Source organism: Chlamydotis macqueenii, chromosome 1, assembly GCF_036417535.1.
Source record: "Chlamydotis macqueenii isolate bChlMac1 chromosome 1, bChlMac1.mat, whole genome shotgun sequence".
Classification (NCBI taxonomy): domain Eukaryota; kingdom Metazoa; phylum Chordata; class Aves; order Otidiformes; family Otididae; genus Chlamydotis; species Chlamydotis macqueenii.
Window position 1 is genome coordinate 169168592 of NC_141556.1, and position 7678 is coordinate 169176269.

The 7678-nt window shown below is 56.0% G+C and overlaps 1 long non-coding RNA gene across 1 annotated transcript; it reads right to left on the reverse strand.

Annotated features, from left to right (window-relative positions):
• Positions 1 to 599: 599 nt before the first annotated feature.
• On the reverse strand, positions 600 to 1343 carry LOC147602339 (uncharacterized). The gene is made up of 4 exons (XR_015257763.1): positions 1215 to 1343; positions 957 to 1097; positions 795 to 877; positions 600 to 713 (listed from the first exon to the last, which is right to left on the reverse strand). It is a non-coding gene; the product is annotated as an uncharacterized LOC147602339 (long non-coding RNA).
• Positions 1344 to 7678: the final 6335 nt, after the last annotated feature.

The following is a 7678-nucleotide window of genomic DNA, read 5'->3' on the forward strand; positions in this document are numbered from 1 at the left end:
GGCGGCCATCTGGGCCCGCCTGGGCCCGGCCCGGCTGCAAGAAGTGGAGAGATGAGATGTGAAGAGATCCTGAGAGACGTCTGCCTGAGCCAATTGTGAAGAATTTCTTGTGAGAGGAACGGCTGCGGACACCAAGGTCAATGAAGAAGGAGGGGGAGGAGTAATGCTGCTCCTGGCAGAGATTCCCCTGCAGCCCATGGAGGCCCATGGAGGAGCAGAGATCCACCTGCAGCCCGTGGAGGTTCCCAGGCCGGGGCAGGGGATGCCTGAAGGAGGCTGTGGCCCATGGAAGGCCCACGCTGGGTCAGCCTTTCCAGAGGGACTGCACCCCGTGGAAAATAGACCCACACCGAAGCAGCACCGCTCCCCACCCCAAGCCCCCATTTCTCTCCTTTGCTTACAGATCCACTAGAGGTGTGAAAAAAGAGACCCTTGATGAACTGCAAAACTGAACTTTATTGTAAAACATATAAAAACCACATTAACAACAACTAACAACTAACAGAAACAAACAAAGCCTGTGAAAACAGCTTATTCACAACAATCATAGTACTAACAGTAAAGCAGAGAACCTAAAAAGAGCACGGATAATTGCCACCCCTAACAGCAACCAAATAAACATCCTCAGACACGGCCAATCAATCTCTTCAACATCTTCGCCACGAGCAGCGCCAGCTCCCTCTCTCTCTGCCCCCGCAGCAGGTCTCGCGAAGCTACAAGTGAAACAACAACAAAAGGCAAACCTTAACAACCACGAAAGTTAAAGCAGACCTCTTGAGATTAGTGATACCAACCTCACTGATGGCCTGGCATGGAGATCGCACACTTGACTCGGCCTCTCCTCTTCGTCGAGCGGTGGCGGCTCAATAGTGACATTCTAATAATAAGAAAACATGACACCAGCACAGCCAAGCAACAGGAAAAATAAAGGAATAAAGGAAAGGAGAAAACGTTACCACTGGTACATCCACGGGCATCTTGAAAATGGGTGCTGCAGGTAGTGACTCCTGCTTCTCAGGTGGCGTGAGCGTGCTTGGCACCTCGTGGTTGCCCCCGGGCTGTGGGTCAGCAGGGCTCACCTCCACCTCCTCCTGCGGCTGGGCAAGGGGAAAAGAGCAGAAGGTGAGAAGCGACGTGCCATCGTGGCTTTTCAATACGGTTACAGAGGCTTACACTTTTTTTTTTAGCCGGCACCAAGCCTACTCTCTCCTCACCTCCGCCAAGGTGGTGCTCGGGCTGCATCGTGCCCCTTGAATCCCAGGAGTCAGAGCTCTTGTGAAGTGGCACCTGCAAGGAAAGGGTCAGAAAGCTCTGATGAAACCATGAAGGCAGGAACAGGCATGCCTTTATCCCCCCTTGTTTGGCAAGTACACTGCAAAAGGGGTCACTCCTGGCACGGGAGAGAACACCCTTACGGGCAGCGACTCTGCTATTGCTTTGGCCCCTGGGCAACACGTGCGATACGCTCAGAGCACAACAAGTTGACAGAGATGTGCAGTGCCCTTTGCCAGGCGGTAGGGCTGGGCAGAGCGCCCGCGGGAAGCTGTGATGGCATCCTTCCCAAAACCCCAGCAGCATCCCTCAGTGTCCCCTGCTGAAATGGCAGGTCTGCAGGCCAAGCACGCTTTGTTTTTCTTGTATGGCGGGTTGCTTTCTTTTCCTACCTCAGTTATTCCAGGTGAAATACGAGCTTTTTAAGAAGTGCAAATATCTCAGTGTCTACAGCTACTTAGAACAACTCCTTGCTGTGTCTTTGGGATCCAGACAACACCAGCCAGTGCTAGGATAGCCAGCTGACACGAACAGAGAATTGGGACTTTGCCTTTTTCTGTAGGCAGCGGCTCAAAGAGCACAAAACTGTGAGCCTTGTGACCTTGCTGGGCTGTCTGCTCAGCCTTGCACCAAGAGAGCTTCAACAAGCGCAAAAGGAGAATTGCCAGCACTGGAGTGCTATGTTTCTCTCCATGAACGTCTTCTCCCAAGGGCAGGTGCAGGCTTCCTGTCTGGGACCATCTGTGTGCACCTCGCAGATAGCTCCTATACTCAGAGCAGTGTTCAGAGCTTTGAAAGAAGGAAAGCAGAGTCTGCTACACACCTGCGCTCCTGGTTCTTCTTGCCCTGCTTGGGTTTCCTCAGTTGCCCACGCCTACGAATCCCTGCCAGGTCTCTTTCCAACTTTCTCCTCTTCCTCTCTGGTTGCCCGTCACTCCCCTCTTCCCAGCTTGGCTTTCTCTTTCTGGGTTCTTGTGAAGAGCCTGGCAACCTTTCCGTTCAATCGTATTGTTAGACAGGTAAAGCCATGATTAACCTGAGCCAATTCTGCTCTTAAGCAAAGCGTGCTCCTGTTACCTTCTTTCCCCAGATGGGCTCTGCAGGCATTCGCTTTCTGGAGCGACTGGAGGCACCTGCCATGGAAATGTGGAAGTTGACAGGCGGCAAGGAGCTACCTGCCCAATTGCTACCTTAGCTCTGAAAGGCAGCGCCCTTGGATGGCTTTGCTCAGCCCAGCTGAGCCAGTTCTGGTGGCACCAGCGCACAAAGTGCCACAGTCAACCTGCCACAGCCTCACTCTGCACTTTTGCAGAGCTGCAGGCTGCTGGATGATTTTGCTTGTCCCTGTGGCAGCAGCCCCACCTTCTGAGGGCTAGGCTTATCTTGTCCCGCTCATTGTGGCCCTGACGTACCTCTGTGCTTTCTGCTTCTGCCCCTGATGCTGCCAACTCCTCGGGCAATGCTCCGGCAAGCCCAGCCTGCTCCTCCTCAAAGATTTCCCCATGCTGTTCAATGACGAACTCCACCAGCTGCGTCACCTGCACACAGCCAACCATGGGTTGCCAGCCTGCTGGCTGAAAACTGCTCAAACAGCCTCAGGAGGAGCTGGCTTTGTCCCCGAGCCTGATGACGAGCACCCGTGCCTCTGCTGAGGCCACCACCTCTCCACAGTAGGAAGAGGGATGCGGACCCCCTGGCCAGGCCTGCTTACCTGGATGGGCTGGGGCAGCGTGCCGTCCTGGCTGCAGAGAGCTGCCAGGGGCCGGCCAAAGAGAGCCCCCCCGGCGCCAGAGCCCGACAGCCCGGGCACCTCTGCAGCCAGTGAGGTCCCTCGTCGCCCCAAGGGCCCGGGCAGCCACCTCCACCTCCTCCTGCGGCTCCCGTCTGCTGCCAAGGAAAAGAGAGCAAAGAGCCATGGAGGAGAAGTGCCAGGCCAGCTCTCCCGGACCCTCTCAGCACTGTCCCCCTGCCTCTGAGGGCAGGGGAAAGACATCATTTGGGAACAAAGGGAGCCAGGGGCTCAGCTCTCTCCTGCTGCAGAGCCATGGGGATGGGCGTGCCCTGGGGGAAGGGCAGCAGCAGCAGCCCCAGTGCAGCAGGAGCGCTGGCCTGCAAGAGGAGGAGAGAAGGGTGGTCCTGCCATCATCTTCTGCAAACTCACCAGCGTGGCCATGTCCAGCTTGGCTGCCAGAGGGGACAGCAGGTGACCGCTGCTCTGCAGCAGCCTGTAAGAAACACACTGCGCTCACCAAACAGCCCCACAGCAGAAAGGGCCCACAGCAAGCTGCATTGGCCCCTGGCCACGTGTGAGAGATGGGGATGAGTGAGATTGCAGCCCAAGCAATCCTCACCTTTGCCTGGCCCTCAAGCAGCCTCTCCAGGCTTCTGGCGTGTAGTTTGCACGCCTGGGCAAGGGGAAAAGAGCAGAAGGTGAGAAGCCATGTGCCTGATGCTGGGCTGGAGCGGCATCTGTGGGCAGAGCGCGGCTGGGGGGATACTCACGCCCCTGCGGCTGCTCAGCTCCTTCAGCAGGAGCTTGATGGAGGGCAGCTGGGTGACACGGGCTCCCTGCACTCCTTCTGGTGGCCTGTGCATGGGGAAGGGGCAGGGAAAGAGCTGTGTGAGAGCCAAGCCACCTTTTCCCTCTGCTGCCGGCCCAGGGAGCACTTCCAAGCTGCCCCAAAGCAGCCGGGTAGCGCCCAGCAGTCGAGTGGAGAGCAGCGGCAGTGGTGAGGATGGGGCTGGGCAGGTGTTGGCTGCGCACAGCTGGGCCAAGCAGCTGCACCTGCTCTGCCCGCTCAAGAGCTGCCTGCAGCTGTGGGGGCACCTCTCCCCAGCTCAGGAGGGATGTTTTTGCGCCCTGTGGCTTCGCCGGGAGCCTCCCCGTGTGACGTAAGCACGGGTTTCCTGCAGGCTGCACTGCCAGGCAGCACTTACTCAAGGAATGCGCTGAGCCACATGTCCTTCACTACCTGGGAGCTGCAGAAAGAGAGGAGAAACAGCCTGAGGGCGTGCTGCGCCCCAACTTTTGGGCAGAGGCAGGCACCCACACAGCCCTGCCCCATGGGGACAGCCACAGAGGCAGGAGAGAGCCCCGTGGGGCAGGACAGAGGTGCTGCCCACACCTCTGGTGGGAGGTAGTCCTGAGACTCACTGGAAAGTGATGATGCAGGAGCCGCGTGGCCAGATGAGGACAAGGGAGTTGGTCACGTCGCCTTCCTCCTCCTCCTCCCTTGCCGCCCCCTTGGCACTGCTCAGCACCTGCAGCTGGCCCAGGGGCAGTCTGAGCTTCCGGCACAGGGCACCATTCCTTCTGCAGAGAGGAGCGGCAGGGAGTGAGCTGGAGGTGGCCCAGCCCAGTGGCTCCCCTCCAGCCTGCCCCTGCCATGGGCACGGCCGTGGGTGCAGGCAGCACCAGGGTACCGGGCACCTGGGGCTGCTCCTTGGCTGTCCCTGCCCTGGTGCCAGGGCCAGGCCTTGGCAGAAAAGGCCGCTGGGCTCTGCCAGTCTTACCTGGACTTGGCGATGAGCAAGGTGTCGCTGAAGAGGAAGAGATCCCTCTTCTTCCTCACACGGCCCTGCCTCACCCACACACACTGGCCGAGCAGTGGCACAGGTGATGCCGGCTCCGGCACGCGCTGCTGCACGGGGTCAGGGTCAACCCTGCAGAGCAGACACAGACACGAGCGGGCAGGAGAGAGGCGGCTGCTGCGGGGCCCAGCTCTGCCGACATGTCTCCGAGCTGCAGGGGGAGCCTACCTGGAGCTGCGGCAGCAGTTCACCTGCCCCATCCTGTCAAGGCCAGGAGACGCTTAGCAGAGGATACACTGGTGGGACACTTCTGGATACACTCAGGACAGTGCCCAGCCGGCCCAAGAGAGGCTGCCAAGCGAGGTCCTGGTGCCAAACAGTGCTGCTGGGCAAGAGCTTGGCTCTCCCCAGCACTCTTCTGTGCTGGCACAGCGTCATCCCTGCAGGCACTGGAGCCGTTGCCGGGCCGGCGCCAGGTCAACACTCCATGCCATTGTGACCTCAGCCATCGTACTGAGGGCACTGTTGGCGGAGGGGCCCTGAGGACCTCTGCCCAGTATGCCCATGTCTCTCGTACTGGGGAGTCAAGACCCACACAGTCCAGAGACAGAGTTTCCGCACAACTCCATCTTCGTCTTTGTTCTTTAACTCCAACTTTTTCACACCAACAGTGTTTTTCACATAACATCTGGGTAAAAGGCGGTGCTTGTCACTCTTTTTTACTCCTCGGCCTCTGGAACATCGGGGAGGAAACTGCAAGAAGCAGAGCAGACCAGAATAGTGCCTCTGAGGGGCCTGCAGACATGTCCTGCCCACATCCCACTCTTCCTGGGACGCTGAAGAGGGTCGGCAGAGGGAAGAAAGTCGTCCTGCCTGCTCGAGTCTCTTTGGCCCTGAATGTACGAAGCTGAGTCCGGAGAAGCTAACAATGAAAACCCAAGCTGTTGTGTTGCATTTTGTGGAAGGGAAGGAAGGGGAGGAGGGACAGAAGGAAGGACGGTAGGAAGGAAGGAAAGAAGTCAGGCGAGTGAGAGAGAAAGAGCGAGCAGCACTCTCTGGAAGCCCTCTAGAAGCAGTGGTAGGAAAGAGTTTCCACGACTGCAATACCTCGTGCAGTGTATATTTGCAAAGCTGAGTGTCTGGAGAAGGACGCGTTGGATGGCTGAAAAGTGAGAGAGGGGAGCACACATGTATTTTATCTTTGCATCTGCCAGTGGCATTTGACCCAGGTTTCTGGGCAGCATTGGACCTGGCTCTCTTGACTCCTCCTTCCTGTCAGTCCCTGGGCAGGTACTGTGCCTCAAAGCAAAGCAACACCCCATTGTGCTGCAAGAGCAAGGCAATGTCCTGGTCAGGACCCAGACACAAGGTAGAGACGATCAAAGGATGATGGGGGCCTGCCTGTAGACAGTGTCTCTGTTCCCTAATAGCCTGTGCGTGCTGGCATTGACAGCTGCCCTTCTGGACAATACAAGAACTTGAAACAACTTGGATGCATTTCCAGGTGTTATTTAAGAATCTGGTAGCTCCCAGATTCATTTCTTGCAGGTACCTGGAGGAGAATGCATGGTTGAAGCATGAGCACAGCTTTTGCAGCTGTATAACCCGTGATTGCTACTCACAGTGAAAAATCAGCCAAGCCCTCTTGTATGTGACACCAGTGAGAGTCAAGCTCTGTTCTTTGCATACAAGTTTCTTTATGGGGCGGTGGCCGAGCGTCCAAGTGACTTTGGACTTTGGAAGTTCTGCTGCTCTCTTGACACTGCAGATAAACCAAAGCATCCGCCAAAAAGCAGACACAGGTATTTCTAGCTTCTCAGGAAACCTTTTGGCTGAAGTGGCCAGGGCTGATCCTTGCCTTCTTAAGTGCTTCACAAGCCGGAATGCATCTTGACACTTGTCCTGCCTTCAGCTGCAGCAACAACCAATGGTCCTGAGGCTTGAGGGGCTTCCCATGACATTACTGGTGATGGTGCCTTGAGACAGAGAAGTGTTATTTAACAACAATTAAAGCTACCCTGATAAAATTGGTGGGTTTTTTGTGTTGCCTGGCCGTTTAGTATGATGCCTTTCCAACGCAGAGCGTGGATGGGTTGAACGGAATTTGGTGCTGCAGTGGAAGGGGACAGCTTGGCTCCTGTCGCTGCTGTGTTGGCTGCTGCCACAAGCGCAGTGGCTGACCTGGCTGCAGGCAGTGGGCTCGTCTCCTCTTCAGAAGGAACAACCCACAAGGTACAAAACGCAGAAAGCAAAGTTAATGGCTGAGCAATTTGTTGTACCAGAAGAACCTAGAGTTGAGCTCCATCCCCATGAATGCCTTAGCCAAGTACCCTTGGAGCCTGCAATGGAAAATCTGTAAAGGTAAAGCTGGTGAAATGTGTCTTTTGTAAGATTCATTGGGAAGAGATGGTGTGGAAATTAAGAAGTAGAAATGAGGGAAGGAAAGCTAATTTATTCTGCCCATCACCTAGAAAGGAAACATTGGTTCTACATTCCTAATTTTTTCTCTTGTTCTCTGGGTGGAAAGACTGTAATTTCTGGGTTAGAGCAGAACAGCATAGAAGGGTTCAGTGGGAAGGGACCTACAGCGCTCATCTAGTCCAGCTGTGTGACAGCGTCAGGGCTGACCAAAAGTTCAAGCATGTTGTTAAGGGCGTTCTCCAAGTGCCTCTTGAACACTGACAGACTTGGGGCATCCCCCACCTCTCTAGGAAGCCTGTTCCAGTGTTTGACCAGCTCTCCGTAAATAAATACTTCCTCGTGTCCAGTCTAAGCCTCTCCTGGCACAGCTGTGAACCGTTCCCATGTGTCTTATCACTGGAGAGCAGGGAGAAGAGATCAGCACCTCCCTCTCCGCTTCCCCTCCTCAGGAAGC